The sequence below is a fragment of the Protopterus annectens genome, chromosome 4.part1, assembly GCF_019279795.1.
Source record: "Protopterus annectens isolate FY-2018-M chromosome 4.part1, PAN1.0, whole genome shotgun sequence".
NCBI lineage: Eukaryota > Metazoa > Chordata > Ceratodontiformes > Protopteridae > Protopterus > Protopterus annectens.
In genome coordinates, this window is record NC_056734.1 from 450,628,602 (window position 1) to 450,645,243 (window position 16,642).

Sequence of the window (16,642 nt, forward strand, 5' to 3'; positions counted from 1 at the left end):
TATCACTAATGGAGCCCCTCTAGCAATCTGTATTATTACTCCCCTTTTCCTTGCCCCTGATGTTCTGCTGAATATCCATTCTAAAATCCTTTATTTCCCAAATTTACATGCTTATTTCTTTCCAAATTGGTCTCCTGCAACATTGCTGTTTTGCATTCTGGATTTCTTAATATTATTCAATACTCTTTCCTTTTTGTCTGTACTTGGGTCATTTGCATTTCAAGATAATATGGATAGCATAGCCATTATGGTAAAAAGCTATTCTTTCCACCTAATAAACATGACAGTTTTTTGAATGTGTCTTACATGCTCATACTAATGATTGGCAGGCTGATCTTTTATATGGTTGTTTATTCTCATCTCCTTTTGAACTTGTCATATTTTTTCAATATTTTTTGTTTTGATGAAAACTTTAAACAAAAAACTAAATACATTTTCAGAACACCTCCATTCCTTGTTAACATAGAACAAACATGCAATACTGTACATCATCAAAAAATGATTAACTTCCAGATAACAAGTGCCCCAAATCGACAACTGCATTAACAGGCATTACCTAACCTAAAATTAAGGATACCCATGCAAAAGTGCATGCTACAGCCTGTGTTCTCATTACATTAATTGTTGGTGTCTATTGTTTTGTTATCTCTATTCCATCCCAGATGTGAAAAACAGCTTGCATGCTTTCAGAAAACATTAATGTTTAGCCCTAAAAAAGTGCACTGTGGCTATCCCTAAATAAATTAAATTGTACACTGTTCGATTAAACTCAAAGTATTAAAGCTAAGGAAGCTGTCATCTCTTATTCACATTCAAAACTTTATTTCTCACTGAACTGCTTGCCATTATACTTTTAAATTTTATCTTTCTGTCAGAGAAGAATGCTCAGAACTCTTATTATTAATTGCTTGCACCTGCAGATAGCTTGTCTCCATGTAAATGTAGTCAGTGTTGAGGGAAAAAAGCCAACATCTCTGCAGGTACATGAATGAATCTTTAAACAGAATGAATAACTGCCTTTTAGCTGCAGACTTCTTGATTCCCACTAAGAACATTTTTAAATAGAAACAAGTCAATGATCATCTTCGTAGATAAAAGGAACTTAGCATTTTTGTGGCTTTCATCGTTTTGTTTTATTTTTCAAGGCTAATTTCTTTCTAAAGATACTTGTTGATAGCTTAAGCCAATGGCATAAATCTGGACATCCATCCTTGTAAAAAACAAGATAAATTATCTTAATTCTACATACAGTATAATCAATTCACTATTAAACCCCAACCACAACAGCCTGAGATCACAGAGTGCTAACTTAATCTTGCTTCTGTCCAGACTTTCTTCTCTTGTTATAATGTAAAGCCTATATTTCTTACAACCAAAAAAGTACTTGTTTACTTTGATATACATACAACAGTCACTGAAAAGATTCCCCCATTCTTTTATAATGCCCCTGTTATACAGTATACAAAACTGCTTTACTATATAACATGCAGTTTAAACGATGGACTGTTTTATACAAATACTAATAAAAACATAAACTGTATTACTTACAATTATTTTCTTTTTTATTTTAGTGTTCTTGTGAACATTAATGACAAAGTATGATATATGATTTCTAGTCCACCTACAAGCTTAAAAAGTCAGCAAAAGTCCGGTTTTTCTCAGACACATTTTCTTGCAAAACCTTATTTCACAAATGAAATTGATGCTTTATGGTTTCCCATTTATTTACAAATTTTGCTGTTGTTCCCAACACTATACTCTGGTTCAAATCTAAGTTATGCCTGATTCTTCTACGCAACTCCTGCACTTTTTATATCTCTCAAGCATTTCTTTTGTAACCTTAGAAAATATTTTGTAAACAGGTGGATACAACAGCTTGAATCTCACACCTGCCTCTCAACATTCCCCGAATGCTGGGATAAAATTGTTTATTTTCTGCCTTGTGCACAGTGAATAATCATTTTCTGCTGTCTCCAATTTATAATATTTTCCATCCTTCCACAGTTTTGTCAGGATCATCTCTTTCTGCTGATATGATTGCATCTTTACTAATATAGGTCTTTGCTGCTTTCTCGTGGCCAGGTTTAGACCAAACACTCAGTCTGCCCTTTCAGTTAACAAATCATTCTGTGGAATACCAGTCCAGTTGCTGCTTTGAGTATTTATAAAATTATTACCATCTGTTGATTCTAATTTCTCTGTTATAGCAAAAAACTCAATTTTTTGCACATTTTGACTTCTAACTCTTCTATTTTATTTGAAACAGCTCTTCTAGACAATGTTTATTCCTTTCAACCTCTGATTTTTGCAGTTTGATCAGTTCATCCGAATGGCTAAAGTGTCTTCTATTTTTCCAGCCTTTTGTTATTTGAGTTGATATATTCCTTCAGTGTTTTATTCATTTTAATCATTTCTGAGTACCTGTGATTTATTTCTCCCATAAATTACTGGAAGTCATCTCTTTTGCCAAAGTTAAAGCCTGAGCTGCTTTTTGCCACACAGCTGTGGAAATCATCTATGTCAGTGTTTTCACTTGATCTTCTGGATGATTTTCTTTCAGGTTGTCAACATTGTTTTCTTTGCTGGCATCCAGGCAGTGTATTTGCAAGCCAGTAACTGATTTTTACCCAAAAAGACAATTCCACTGGTTGTTATTTCTCATTTTTTGTTTTCACACTGGGAGAGCTGAAATTAAGCTGTTGATCAATGTACAGCCATCTTGGAAGTTGTGATCCTTGTTAGTTTTGTGCTTGAATCCAGAGAAAGTAAACATATTTTTGACTTGGTTACCCAGTTAGAGAAACCTTAGCCAGCTCAGGTTTAGGTATCAGGTAGATGTATACCTATTGACAGCTATGTCCAGATCCACACCTTTTCTGCTCAATCAGCAGACTTGTCCCAATTACTATTGGTGAATAAGTACTGACTTGAAAATGGTGAGGAGATTGTTTCCTCTAGATTACCTTTATGTGAAGTAGCTGGTGCACCAGCAAAAGCCGGACAGTTGTACCCAGTAAAAGCCAAGATCATAATGACAATATTAGTCCAGAGTGACTGGAAATCATCATTTTGTTACAGCTGTCATCTGAATTCACAGTCAATAAAATCTTAAAATACTCCTTTACTTTTTACACCATAAATGATTTAGGTGGAATTTAATGAGAATATGAGACCTCTGCTCAAGCATGTCCACCATGTGTGATCCTGCCAGTTGTACATACCATCAGATGACATAACCATGAAAATCATTGAAGTACACAAATCTCTCTTAGCTAGTTAGGTCCTGCTCCAAGAAGATGATGCTAAATTGCAGGAGGTGTCCATATCAGTCTTCTATATGATGAGTAAGATCGCAGGAATGTAGGCTGGCTATCATTTGCTAAACTTTTTTCCTATGGCTGTTGAGAAAGACTAATTTGGAGCATGGCCAAGATGGACTGAAGCAGATTTCAGTTGTTCTCTTTCTGAAAGGAATTTGCTCTCAAACTTGATCCAATCTTTTCAAGAAGTGAAGGAAACAAATATTTTGTCTGAGGATCAAATTATATTGGTCAAAAACTAATAATTCAAAAAATCCCTGTCATAAGATATTTATACAGACTATTTGATGCACGGTAGTTAATAACTCTACTGGGTAAGACACCATTTCCATAAAGAAGGATTTCCAAAATATATTGTCATCCCTACAAAAGTTATCCATAGGAGAAGAACAGGATGAGTGAGCAAGAAAACCTCAATAACTTTTTGCTAAAACAAAATAACTAGCGAGGCCTATGACTTAGAAAACCATAAGAGAAAAAAATAATTTAAGAATATTTGGAGTTCATGAGAAAATGTAAGGAAAAATATGTTACTTTCCTTGCCAGATCAATTCTAAAAGTTTTACATCTTCAAAAAGGCTTATTTTATGGTACGGTCAGAATCCATAGATTTCTCACAAAGCAACCAGCTAGGAAATGACCCCCAATAATTGCTCAATTCATCTCAAAACTGGATAAACAAATTGTTAGAACTAAGAAAAACAATAACACTGGTTGTAACAAGGCTTAAAACAAAAGCATTTAATGGAGTAAGCGCTTTCATGCTAACACCGCTTCTTCAGACTACAATCAAACAGCATCACATTTAAATACTAAAACAATCAAACTAATTATGGCATCATACAATTAAAACATAGCTTACTTAAAGGAACACTGTAGAGCAACTCTTAAAAACAATAAAATTAATGCTTCAGTGGCTTTGCCTTGGGAAAGGGTTTAAGTGAAACCATGCTGTTCAAGCCAAGAGGCTTGTCAGCATAGAATTGCAAAATCCATTCTTGTTCAACTAATTCAGTAGCATTTTTAAAGTCTCCCCCTCTCTTTTTAGCAGCTGCAATCTGAAGTACTAAAAACTTAAATATGTGGTCCATGCCTTCCTTTATGTTATGCATAACTAGTGCACTGTTTTCTTTCATATTCCTGATGTCCCTAAAATATCCTAGTATCCTGTTCTTAAGGCAACAATTCATTTCACCTACATAGAAAGAAAAACATTTAACAGAATAGCTAAATTAAATAACATTACAGGTCCTACAGTCAGCATAGTTATTGGGGTCAATCTTAAAGCCTAAACTGAGATGTGTAAAAGGTCCTCCAGTGTGTATATGTCTACATGCCATACAATTTCTGCATGCATAAGTACCTATTCTCAGTGACCTAGGAAACCTAGTAAAATCAACAGTTCTATAACACAAGTGGCCTTTCAAGGACATATTATTGTGAAAGGTAAAGTTAGATTTTTCACCTGTCACCCCTTTAAGCCCTTCAACTGTAGACAAAATGTCCCCGTTCTTATTAATAACCTCACATACCACATTAATGTCACTAGCAAAGGTTAAAGGCTTTACAAAATTTAAAAATAACCAGTGTTATTGTTTTTTCTTAGTACATTTTATATTTTTCTCTGTTTGTTTTATTGGTTTGGGAGTTTTATTTAATAATAATGTTATTAGAACTACTTGGACAAATCCTTTTCTGATAATTGATAGTTCTATCATCAGTTCATTGAAAGTATTAGAAGAAATGCTTGCTTAACACTGGTAAAGTTCCAGACTTTATTTCCATCAAGAATAAAAATCTTTTTAGAAGGATCAAGTCCTTGTGACTCTTTAGAAGGTGCTATTTCCATTCTTACGCATCCAGGAAGAAATGGGCTTGAGTCATGAAAGCCTCAGTACAGAATCAGAGAACTAGGTAATGCTTGTCAAATGTTTTAACTGCAGCCAAAATCATCAAAGCCAAGATAGGAATGTTTTCTTCATTTACTGCAGTTGTACTTGCTTTATACAGTGGTCACCACTATTCTTTAGCATTTTAAAAGCATTTATTTAATGTTGTGTCAAAAATAGTAATTTCTATGCTTTTGGCTGGATTTTCTAGTTCTGTTTCCCTCCAAATCACCTTGCAGAAAGTTGAGTTTGCCAAGGACTTCGTTGTTTGTTGTTTAATCTGCACTTAAGAGCTGCTTTTGCTGTGTTTTTCCATTAAGAAATTCCAGGATCATCCATCTTGTGGCAGGAGGTGTTTACCTGGACTCACTCTTAGTGGAGAAGCACTGCAGGAAGCTTAAAGTGTGGTTGTTTATTGGCTAGATTTCTCTGCTTTGAATCAGTCAAATTTGGTGGAGCTACCCACTGAGCAATGACTGTTAGCAGTGTCTTATTTTGCAGCAAACATGTAGACTGTAAAACTTCCATATTAAGTTAGAACTAGGTCACAAACCTTTAAATGTTGTGGCATTGTGTGGAATTAATCTTAGAGCAGCTAGCTTCCACATGGAATAGCATACCATATTGCAGCACTACATCACATGTTAAATTTAACCCAAGAAACTACCCTAGGACACTCCTGCTAAAACACAATCCTTAATGCTAAACAGCCCACCCTATTACAATACTGGACAACATGGATATGCAAATTCCTAATGTCTCTTTGACCAAACTGGTAGATTTGGGCATCCTAAGACAATGTAGTAGTTGTCTCATGTTCTCAGACAAACAGTTAATCATTAAAGAAAATAACACGGTATGTGAGAGATGTAAATACACAACTTCTTTGTAGGCAAAAATGTTGCATACAGACAAGGTTGTCAAGAATACCTACACTACATCCTTCACACCAGTGGCCTAATGGATAAGGCATTAGCCTTCTAAGCCAGGGATTGTGGGTTCAGGTCCCATCTGGGGTGATATAATCTTGATACACAGGGGTCCAGGGAAGTAAATATTGTGGGAAGAAATATCCAGGGAATTGTTATGGATAGACTTGTATAGGCCCTAGGGCCGATAGCCTAGTATGAACCTATGAACACACATACCACTCACCAGACACACAGTTTGTCTTACTCTGAGGCACTTAAAAGAAACCTTCCCAAATCTCAAAAACCTTCAAAGCCAACTAACAGCAACACTGCTCCTCAGCAAACACTAAAGCACAAACCAAAAGCAACACCAAACATCTCACATAAGTCTACACCCAATGGTCCCCAAGAACAAAAAACATAAGGTAAGCATATACTTTACATAACACTCTTGTCATCGGGTTCTCCATTGTATGAAACACAGCTGTCCCACTCATCAGGTTAGACAAGGAGAAGATGATAGTTGCCTGTCTGGAGCCAGGATCCACAATATTATGCACTCACTCAAGTCACTGCACCCCAGGTGCCAATATAATTATGTCATAGTCCATGTGGGTCCAGATTACCTGAAATATACCTTGCAGTACTATATGAAAAGAGACATAATGGATCTCTCATAATGTGTCACAGATAGGTATGAACCTTGTATTGAGTAGCATTTTATCTTCACAAAGGATGATGCCACAGTGTGAACGTAAAATGATTGACTTTAATAATTGGCTTAGTTTCTGGTGTCAGTCCAGGGGGATCCAATATCTTTCATCATAGAAGAACATGGTCAACAGACCATGTTGCTTTGCAAAGGATGGGATGCACCTGTCCCCCCTCTCCCCCCAGGCTTTTGGATATTGGCTAAAACTTTATCCACCCCTTACAGCCAAAAAGACAAAACTACCAATGTAGTGAAAAATACTCCAATCATCCTAAGGTATTACTGCTCAAGAGCCTGAACAAAAAACTCCACACCCTTCAAGCACTCATCACTCTGGAGAATGTAGACATCTATGCTGTGACTGAGACTTGGTTTAATGCTATAGAAAATACTCCAGAAGTGCAATGTTACAGTGCCTTCCACACATTTAGACCAACAAAAGCAGAGACTGGGCCAAAGACGGAGGTGTCTCAGTCTATGTTAGCAGCAAATGTACCTCTAGACTGGTTAACTGGGATTATAACATGGAGCTCATCCATGTGCGAGTTACCATAGATAAAGACCCTCTCCATAACATGGCTGGCTACAGGTCAACAACTATGTGTCCAGAGTCTCACAACTCCTACCTAAACCTACCAGAGGCACTCACCATCAAACCAAGCACCCTGTTCTTGAGTGACTGTAACTACCCCTCTATAGACCTGGAAACTTACACTGCCTCAGACTCATAGACACAATGCTGCATGGTGTTTATTAACACAAACACCTTAAAACAGATAGGGCATGCTCCAACCAGAGGATCAAACATACTGGATCTGGTATTTACCAAATGGAAGACCATTGCACCCCCATATTGTCCTAACTAGTTAGGTCGAATAACAAAGCTGTCTCTTTTGAAGGAAAAAAAATCAACCAGGAAAACCCAGCTAAACCAGTAACAGTTAGAGACTATTCTAAGGCAAACCACATCCTATTTAAGTGATAGCTTGTCAAAATGCAGGGCTCCCCCTAATCCTGAGACCACAGCTACCAATTCAGAATTATTCACAGATTCCCATGTGAATAGATGCATACAGACTGAAGTACCTACCAGAAATAAACCCTAAACTAACAGTAAAAACAAACACCACTGGTGAGATCTTCACCTAAACAGGGTATATAATAAAAAGAAGAAAATGCATGGCCAAAATCAGGAAGAGCAACTCCCTTAAAGAGAGGTGCTCTCCTGTACAGCTAAACAAGAAACTAAGAGGTCTAACTAATTCCACCAAAGCCAACTATGAGAACAGGATAGCCTCATAGGCAAAGGAAAACCACAAGGCCTTCTTCAGCTATGTCCAGAACCTTAAAAGTAACATACAGCAGTATGCTGAACTGGTGGCGAACGTTGCCACATTCACCAGTCAGGGTGACATAGCAAATCTACTTGCTGATAAATTCCACACAAACTTCATACCCCCACTCCTCCCCAGCTCCAGCAATTAAAATTCCCTCCAACATACTGCCCTCAACTATTAGCAGGGGCCAGGTGCTACCAGCACTCACTAAAGTCCATGAATATTGCATTTATGGATTCCAGCATTATCTCCAGTTATTTTATCAACAGTCTAAAACATGGCCTATCAGGACCAGTCAAGGCACTCTTCAACTTCAGCCTTGAAACAGGTTACATTCCAAGTGAATGGAAGACTGTAACAGTCACTCCCCTCCACAAAGTTGGACCATATTCTGATCCAGGGAACTACAGACCTATCAGTCTAACAAGCCTAATATTCAAAGCCATGGAACAAATTATCATGCAGATTATAAACAAGGACATTGGCAACCTACAGACATTGGACCCATCCAAATTTGGCTTTGTTAAGGGAAGGTCATGCCTACTTAACCTGGTAGACGTCTTTGAGACGATCACCAAGACAATGAAAGAGGGTAAAACAATGCATACTGCATATCTTGACCTGGTTAATGCATTCAATACAATACCTTACTCAGGCATTGTTGACAAGCTCTCTGAGCTAGGCATAAATCCCTACATAACTTGCTTTATTGCCAGCAGGTCACATATAGGACCCAAACAGTCAGGATCAATAAGGCCTCCTCCACCAAGACTCCAATCACCAGCAGAGTACCCCAGGGTTCCGTGCTGGGCATGCTTCTGTTTGGCTTCTATTTCTTGGAAGTCAAGTCCTCTGGCTCACCATGTTCTCAGATGACTGTAAACCTGGGAGCTATTTTAGATTGCTCTCAAGATACTAAATCTTGCAAGAGGGTTGAACACAGACAAATGACTGGTGCCAAAGCCATGGTCTAAAACTCAGTACCAAAAATGCATTATAATGCTCTTTGGGGAAACTGTCAACCCAAATTAATTATTCCATTGATATAACATTAAGAGTTGACCCAGTAGTAAGGGATTTGAGAGCATATGGACACAGCAATCTGGCCTTTGACCAATACATAGCTAAAATAGTAAGAAGTAAATTTTATGCCACCCAACTTATAGGTAAGAGTATGTCATCCAGGTCCAAGGAAGTTAAAGCACCACTCAAATTGGCCATTAACACTCCTATCATTGAATTCAATGTCCCCTTTGGCATGTATCTAACCTAACTATATTAAGCTTTTATCTAGCTTTGGTTGATTTAATTAGAGCCCAAAGGTCTCTATTAACTAGACTAAACACTTTTGGCATTTGTAGAATTAGCTTTGTTTTTATGTTCAGTGAGATTTTCCTTTTATTGTAGAGCCTGCTTTACTCCCACTAGAGGTGGAACCCTAATATAGAGAGTATCCTTGTCTCTCCTGTGTTGAGAATCACTGAGAAAATCGTAAGGAGTGTGCTTGTTGTAACGGGTCAGTGGACTATTTTAATTGTTTACTGTTTCTCTCTGCTTATTTTAAGGTTTACAAACATTGGATTGCCACTGCATTAATTGCTGAGGCTTTCTGCTGAATACAGATCCTACCATTGCTGGAAAGGTACTGCACATTGCTGTTATATTTGTGCATTATTTGCAGAATTTTTCTACTTTTATACACTTTAAAGTGCTGTTGTTTTTACCACCATATTCAGCTAAGTTCTGCACTTCTGCTTGTTTCCAAGTGTTTGCTGCTTGGATTAACTTTGTTATTTACTGTACTTTGTGGTTCATTTTACTGGTTTAAATTTAGAAAAGTTATATCCTTCTTCTAGTGTGAGTAGAGAGCAGCCTGTCCCTTCTGTGATGAGAATCGCTGAGGAAACCCTATAGTGTGATTATTGAGACTGGCCAGTGGGCTATTCTGCTAGTTTTCTGTTTCTCTCTCTTTCTCTCTCTCTCTCTCTCTCTCTCTCCCTGTTTAAAGAAGTTTTATGTCTGTGATGCTGTTCATTGTCAGCAGTAGTCAGCAGTACCCTGTAAAGTTGCACATGCTTAGAATCTCAGTTTGTCTAGGTCACCTTCAAGAAACACATTACACCGAATGACATTTGACGACCTTTATTAAATTTCCATAAACATAAACGTTAATCAATATTCATTCATTTCAACCAAACATGATACAGGTGAAATAACATCCATGTAACATTATCTTAAGACAGGACTGCATAAACCTGCTTATCCTGATCAGTAAGCAGCGTCCATGCCTCCACTTACTTACTTATGAAGCAGCATAACTGCTCACTTCCATTACCATTTATTAGTACTTATCAAGCAGTGTACCCACTCACTTCCATTACCATTTATTGGTACTTATCAAGCAGCGTACCCACTCACTTTCATTATCATTTATTGCATTATACCATCAATCCAATAAGCAGCTTCACCCGCTGGCTTATATACTTATCAAGCAGCATAACCGCTCACTTTCATTACCATTTATTGCATTATACCATCAACCAAATAAGCAGCTTCCTCCACTTACTTATGTACTCAAGCAGCATAACCACTCACTTTCCTTTTCAAACTTATTGAATTGACCATCCAGCACCAGGGGGGGGGGCAGAAAAGGGCATACCTGCCCCTCTTCTCCGTCCTGTCCAAACTAAACATAACCATATCCCCACTAATAAAAAAAGGTAGGGAGGGTGGGTAGCAAGTTCACGCCAAAATGTGACTCTTATTCCAGTTACACTTGCCTAACATCCTTTAAGCCCCTCCCTACCTCACTTTCTCTCAAACCTCATCCATTCCTATTTAACCCTATCCTTCCCTATCCTCCCAAATCCTACTACTCTAACTAACCCCCCACCTTGAAGATCTTCCTGGACAAAATGGTCTGTTCCAAACCTCATTTGTCTAGGTCCCCTTCAAGAAACACATTACCCCAAATGACATTTGAAGACCTTTATTAAATTTCCATAAACATAAATGTTAATCAATATTCATTCATTTCAACCAAACATGATACAGGTGAAATAACAACCATGTAATATTATCTTAGGACAGGACTGCATAAACCTGCTCATCCTGATCAGTAAACGGCGGCCATACCTCCACTCACTTACTTATGAAGCAGTGTATCTGCTCACTTCCATTACCATTTATTGGTACTTATCAAGCAGCGTACCCACTCACTTTCATTACCGTTTATTGCATTATGCCATCAAACAAATAAGCACCTTCCTCCACTTACTTATGTACTCAAGCAGCATAACCGCTCACTTTCCTTTTCAAACTTATTGAATTGACCATCCAGCACCAGAGGGGGAAGAGAAGAGGGCAAGCCTGCCCCTCTTTTCCACCCACCAGCCTGACCAGGCTGTTCCCTCTCTCTGTGGCACACTTCCAACAAACTAAAAACCATTGCGGCATCCGGCCAACCATAATTTGGTGTGCCCCATCCCCACTAACCAAGGTAAATAGAGTTAACTCCTAAAACCCTATCACATAACAAAATAAACAGTTACTGAAACAACTGAAAACAAAACACTGACCCTTCACCTATGCTAAGATAACCTAGCATTGCACTGCACATGAACTAAATAATCCTCACTTCATGACCAATGGCAGCTCCACAATGACTTAAAGGACATTATAAAAACCACGCAGAATCAACTACATGCCATCATGCATCATCATTGCAACCCCATTTACCACCCAATTCAGTAATAACCAAATGAGCTTTCCTTAATGCCAGAGCAATAACAATTCTAATGCCTCCCCCATCACTACCAACCAAAATAGTACCATTAAACTCCCACTGTCTAGCAATCCCGCCATCACACTATCTCTTACAAGCAATAAAACAGCTCAACAGTCATCATGGCATGCTAGCAACTCAACAAAACAAGCCATACTATTTCGTTATTAAATCCAATTGCATACCATCATACCAATGATATCTCTTTAACGCAGGTGCAATATCAATCCAGACATTAAACCAACTAACCTTTATAACATGAAATGATTAAACAACCATCACAGCATTGTTAGCAGCCCAACCAACATCAGCCCTGTAAGTTCCATACTGGCAACTGGAAACAAACCATAATCCCCCAACAACCCCAATGAACCTCCTACACCAGCTAACACAAACACCAAAAGTAAAATAAATACTCCATGTCCCCTCAATCCTCCTCCTTCACACAAGCCACTGACTTAACCCTCCAGCTTATGAACCTTATCACATACATAGCCTAAGTGATGAGCAGGCAAAATGACTGAAAGTAAACCCTTAGTCCCTCCCTGATGTTAACTCAATGCCCCCTAAAACCAGACAAGGGCAATCGCCAATTAACCTTAACAGTAGCCCTATCATAGATCACGAACCTTCCTGTCATCCCTCCAACTATCCAATACGACAGTAGCACCTAAGAACCATCCTTGCTCTTGCTGGCCTTCACCTTTCTGTAATGACTAACCACAGCCATAACAAATGCCACAAATACTCCACCAAACCCCACACCTATAAATGTATAATCAAAATACAAATCCCTATAACCCACCCTATCCATCTGCAGCAAGGGCTTATAAAAAGAATTAAGCCTCAAGCAACCAAACGGATAAACTACATCAACTATTAACCCTACCAAAGTAACCCACTCAAACTGGCAAAAATAAATGTCCTACATCTGTAAGAAATCACCACCGCCCCAACTGTAATGTGCCTTAATGACCATTGAATAAAATTACCTACTACCCTATAGCCTCTCTAGCACTCAAAACATCTACAAAACAAAAACCATTACCTTTCAAGTCCATTTCCATTAGAGCATTGACTGTTAGTCATTCAGCACTCCATCTGTGACCTCAATGTGCCCACCCAAGAGATCAGGACTTCCATTTAAACATGCAGTCCAATTTTAACATGCAGCAAAACCATTCTCACTATGACGACCATCTAACAAAACACGTGCAACACATAGCTCTCAAAGCCAGTGTGCCGAACAGTCACAGCCCTTAAGGCTAAACAACACACCTGATATACTTGTAATAGGTGACTCTATTGTCAGGCACACTGACGTCCCACTCACCAGGCTGAACAAGGAGAAGGTCACCGTGAGCTGCCTGTCGAGTGCTAGGATCCGCCACATAACACAAGCACTCAGGTCACTCCAAGGCAATTACAATTATGACTCAGTCATTGTCCATGCTGGTGTGAATGACCTGAGATGTACCTCCCTGGACTACATGAAAAGAGACATAGAGGAGCTCTCTGAGCAAGTAGCCCAGGCCGGTATGACCCTGACCTTGAGTAACATCTTACCCTCACCAAGAATGATGCCGCACTATGAAGACAAGATGATCAATTTCAACAATTGGCTTAAGTATTGGTGTCAATCAAAGGGGATCCAATGCCTGTCAACCTGAGATGACATGCTCGACAAGCCACGATGCTTTGCTAGGGATGGCTTGCACCTGTCACCCCTGGGCTTTCGGATATTGGCAAAGGCTCTTACCACCCCCATAGTGCCTTTTTTAGACAAGGCTCAAAAGACAAACCCACCTCCATAGGTATCACAAGGGATAAGAAACTAAGAGTAATGCTACTCAATGCCAGAAGTCTAAACCTCAAGATGCATGCACTCGAAACTCTCCTTAGCATGGAGAACATCGATATCTGTGCAGTAACAGAAACCTGGTTCAAGGCTCCTGAGAGCACCCCAGCACTACCAGGTTATACCTCATACCATGCATTTTGGCCCCAAAACTTGGACCAAACCACAAAAGGAGGGGGAGTATCAATATTCATCAAAGATACCCACACCTCCAGGTTAGTGGCACAGCACGAAGCATCAGAGACTATCCATGTGCAACTAACAGTGGGTAAAACTGCCTTCCAGTTTATAGCCTGCTAAAGTCCACCCTCCCAAACCCAGGAACCTCACTCAGCCTTCCTGAGAACACTGGAAAATATGAAGGCCTCTCCAAACACCATTATATTGGGCGACTTCAACTACCCAAACATAGACTGGGAGCATTACTCTAGGTCCAACACCCTAGCCCAAAGGTTCCTAGAATTTATAAAATCAAATGCTATGGAACAACTTGTTACCACTCCCACAAGAGGGGAAAACATACTGGCCCTGATCATCACCAACATGGGGGCTCTATGCTCCAGACCAGAAGTGTATCCCTCACTGGTAAGATCAGAGCATAAACTAATCTCACTGGATATTCACATCCCGACCCCACCCCCTGCCCAGAAAACCACAGTGAAAAACTTCTCTAAAGCAAATTTCACACTCCTCAAAATCGAGGTGGAATCCTTCAAAGCCCCCGGGCCTGTTGAAAATACGGCCCAGACCACAGAATCCTTTATAAATGCATTCTATGAACACCTTCAGGAATGCATGGATCATACAATCCCAAATAAAACCAAGACCCAATCCTCCAAAGGCAGGCGTCCTGTCTGGTGGACCCCAGCCATAAACAAACTATACAATAGAAGGAGGAAGCTATTACATGATAGAGCAAAATCCCAAAAAGGGAAGGCATCTCTGATCAGTATTAGCAAAAAACTACGGGCACTCATAAAATCATCTAAGGCTAGCTTCAAGAGAAAAATTGCACAGGACACTAAAGATAATCACAAGACTTTCTTTAGTTATGTTAGGAACCTGGGTGGGAATTCCCAGATATGCTCAGAATTAGTCCAAAATGACAAAAAATACACCAAACCCACAGACATTGCCAACATCCTAGTTGACAGGTTTAGCGCAACCCCCCCCCACCAAAAAGGCAAATATCTATCCCAGCAGAGTGCTGCCCCCCTGACATCTCAGATGCTCAGGTAAGAGCCGCCCTCTCCAAAGCAAAAAACACAGCATCAATGGGACCAGACGGTGTCCTGGGCTGCGTCCTACATGAACTCCAAGAAGAGCTAAACCCAAACATAAAACTACTGTTCAATCTCAGCCTTACTACAGGATATGTACCCAAAGAGTGGCATACAGCAAAAGTGGTCCCTCTCCACAAAGGTGGTACCTCAACGGATCCTGGAAACTATTGCCCCATAAGCCTGACTAGCTTGGTCTGCAAAGCTATGGAAAGGATCATCATGGACCTCATAAATAAAGATATTGGGGACCTACAGACACTGGATCCTACCCAGTTCGGCTTTGTTAAGGGCAGATCCTGCCTCTTAAACCTGGTCGATTTTTTTGAAACAGTCACCAAGGCCATTGACGAGGGGAAGGTGGTCCACACAGCCTACCTGGACCTCACAAAAGCCTTCGATACAATACCCCACTCGGGCATTATAGATAAGCTCACCAGCTTAAATATAAACCCCTATGTCAATAGATGGGTTGCAAACTGGCTCAAGGACAGAACCCACATGGTTAGAATTGCTGGAGCCATGTCAGACTCCAAACCAGCTACAAGTGGCATCCCACAAGGCTCAGTCCTGGGACCTCTCTTGCTCAGTATATATTTCTCGGAGGTACAGGTCAACACGGAAGGACTGTGGCTGACAAAGTTCGCAGATGACTGCAAACTAGGTGCCATAATCGACTCTCCAGCTGACACAAGCATCCTACAAAAGGGCCTCATAGAAACAGACAACTGGTGCCAGAGCCATGGCCTCTAGCTAAACGCCAAAAAGTGTATAGTCATCCCCTTTGGCAAAAACAAAGTGCCCACAAATTACCACATAGGTGGTAATCCATTAAGTACGGAAGAAGTAATTAGGGACCTGGGGACCCAAGTTGATAGCAATCTCTCATTTGAAAGCCACGTGACCAAAGTGGTTAGAAAAACATTTTATATAGCCCACCTAATCATGAAGGGATTCACAGCTAGATCAGGGGAGGTCATCGTGCCTCTTTACTCATCCCTCATCAGGCCCATAATTGAGTACAATGCCCCTTTTGGGATGTACCTTGCCAGACACCTGCAGCAACTGGAAAGACCCCAAAAGTACCTCACCAAGAGGATCAAAGGGCTCAAACAGATGCCATATGCTGCCTGGTTAAAGAAACTCCAGCTCTACTCAGTGTCATACCGCCTGCTCAGAGGTGATCTGTGCCTGATGTATAAAGCCATGTCCAACCTGGAATTAATGGACATGCTGCACCTCAGAAAATTCAAATCCCATTGAGCTACGTGCTCGAGAGACTTGAACCTCAGCACTGAAATAAATAGGACATGCTGGAGGGACAGATTCATAACCCAGAGGCTCCCTTCACTCTGGAATAAAATCCCAGTCCAGGTTAGGCAGAGTCCCTCATTGACTCTCTTCAAGAGGAATCTTGATGAGTGGATGGGAGATCATAGGTTTACCCCGGGTATCACTTCTGTGTCACTGTTAGAGAGAGGCACAGTATACTAACCTCAAAAAAGGGCATAGCAAAATTCATTTAAAATGGGTGGCGAAAGCCAAACACAC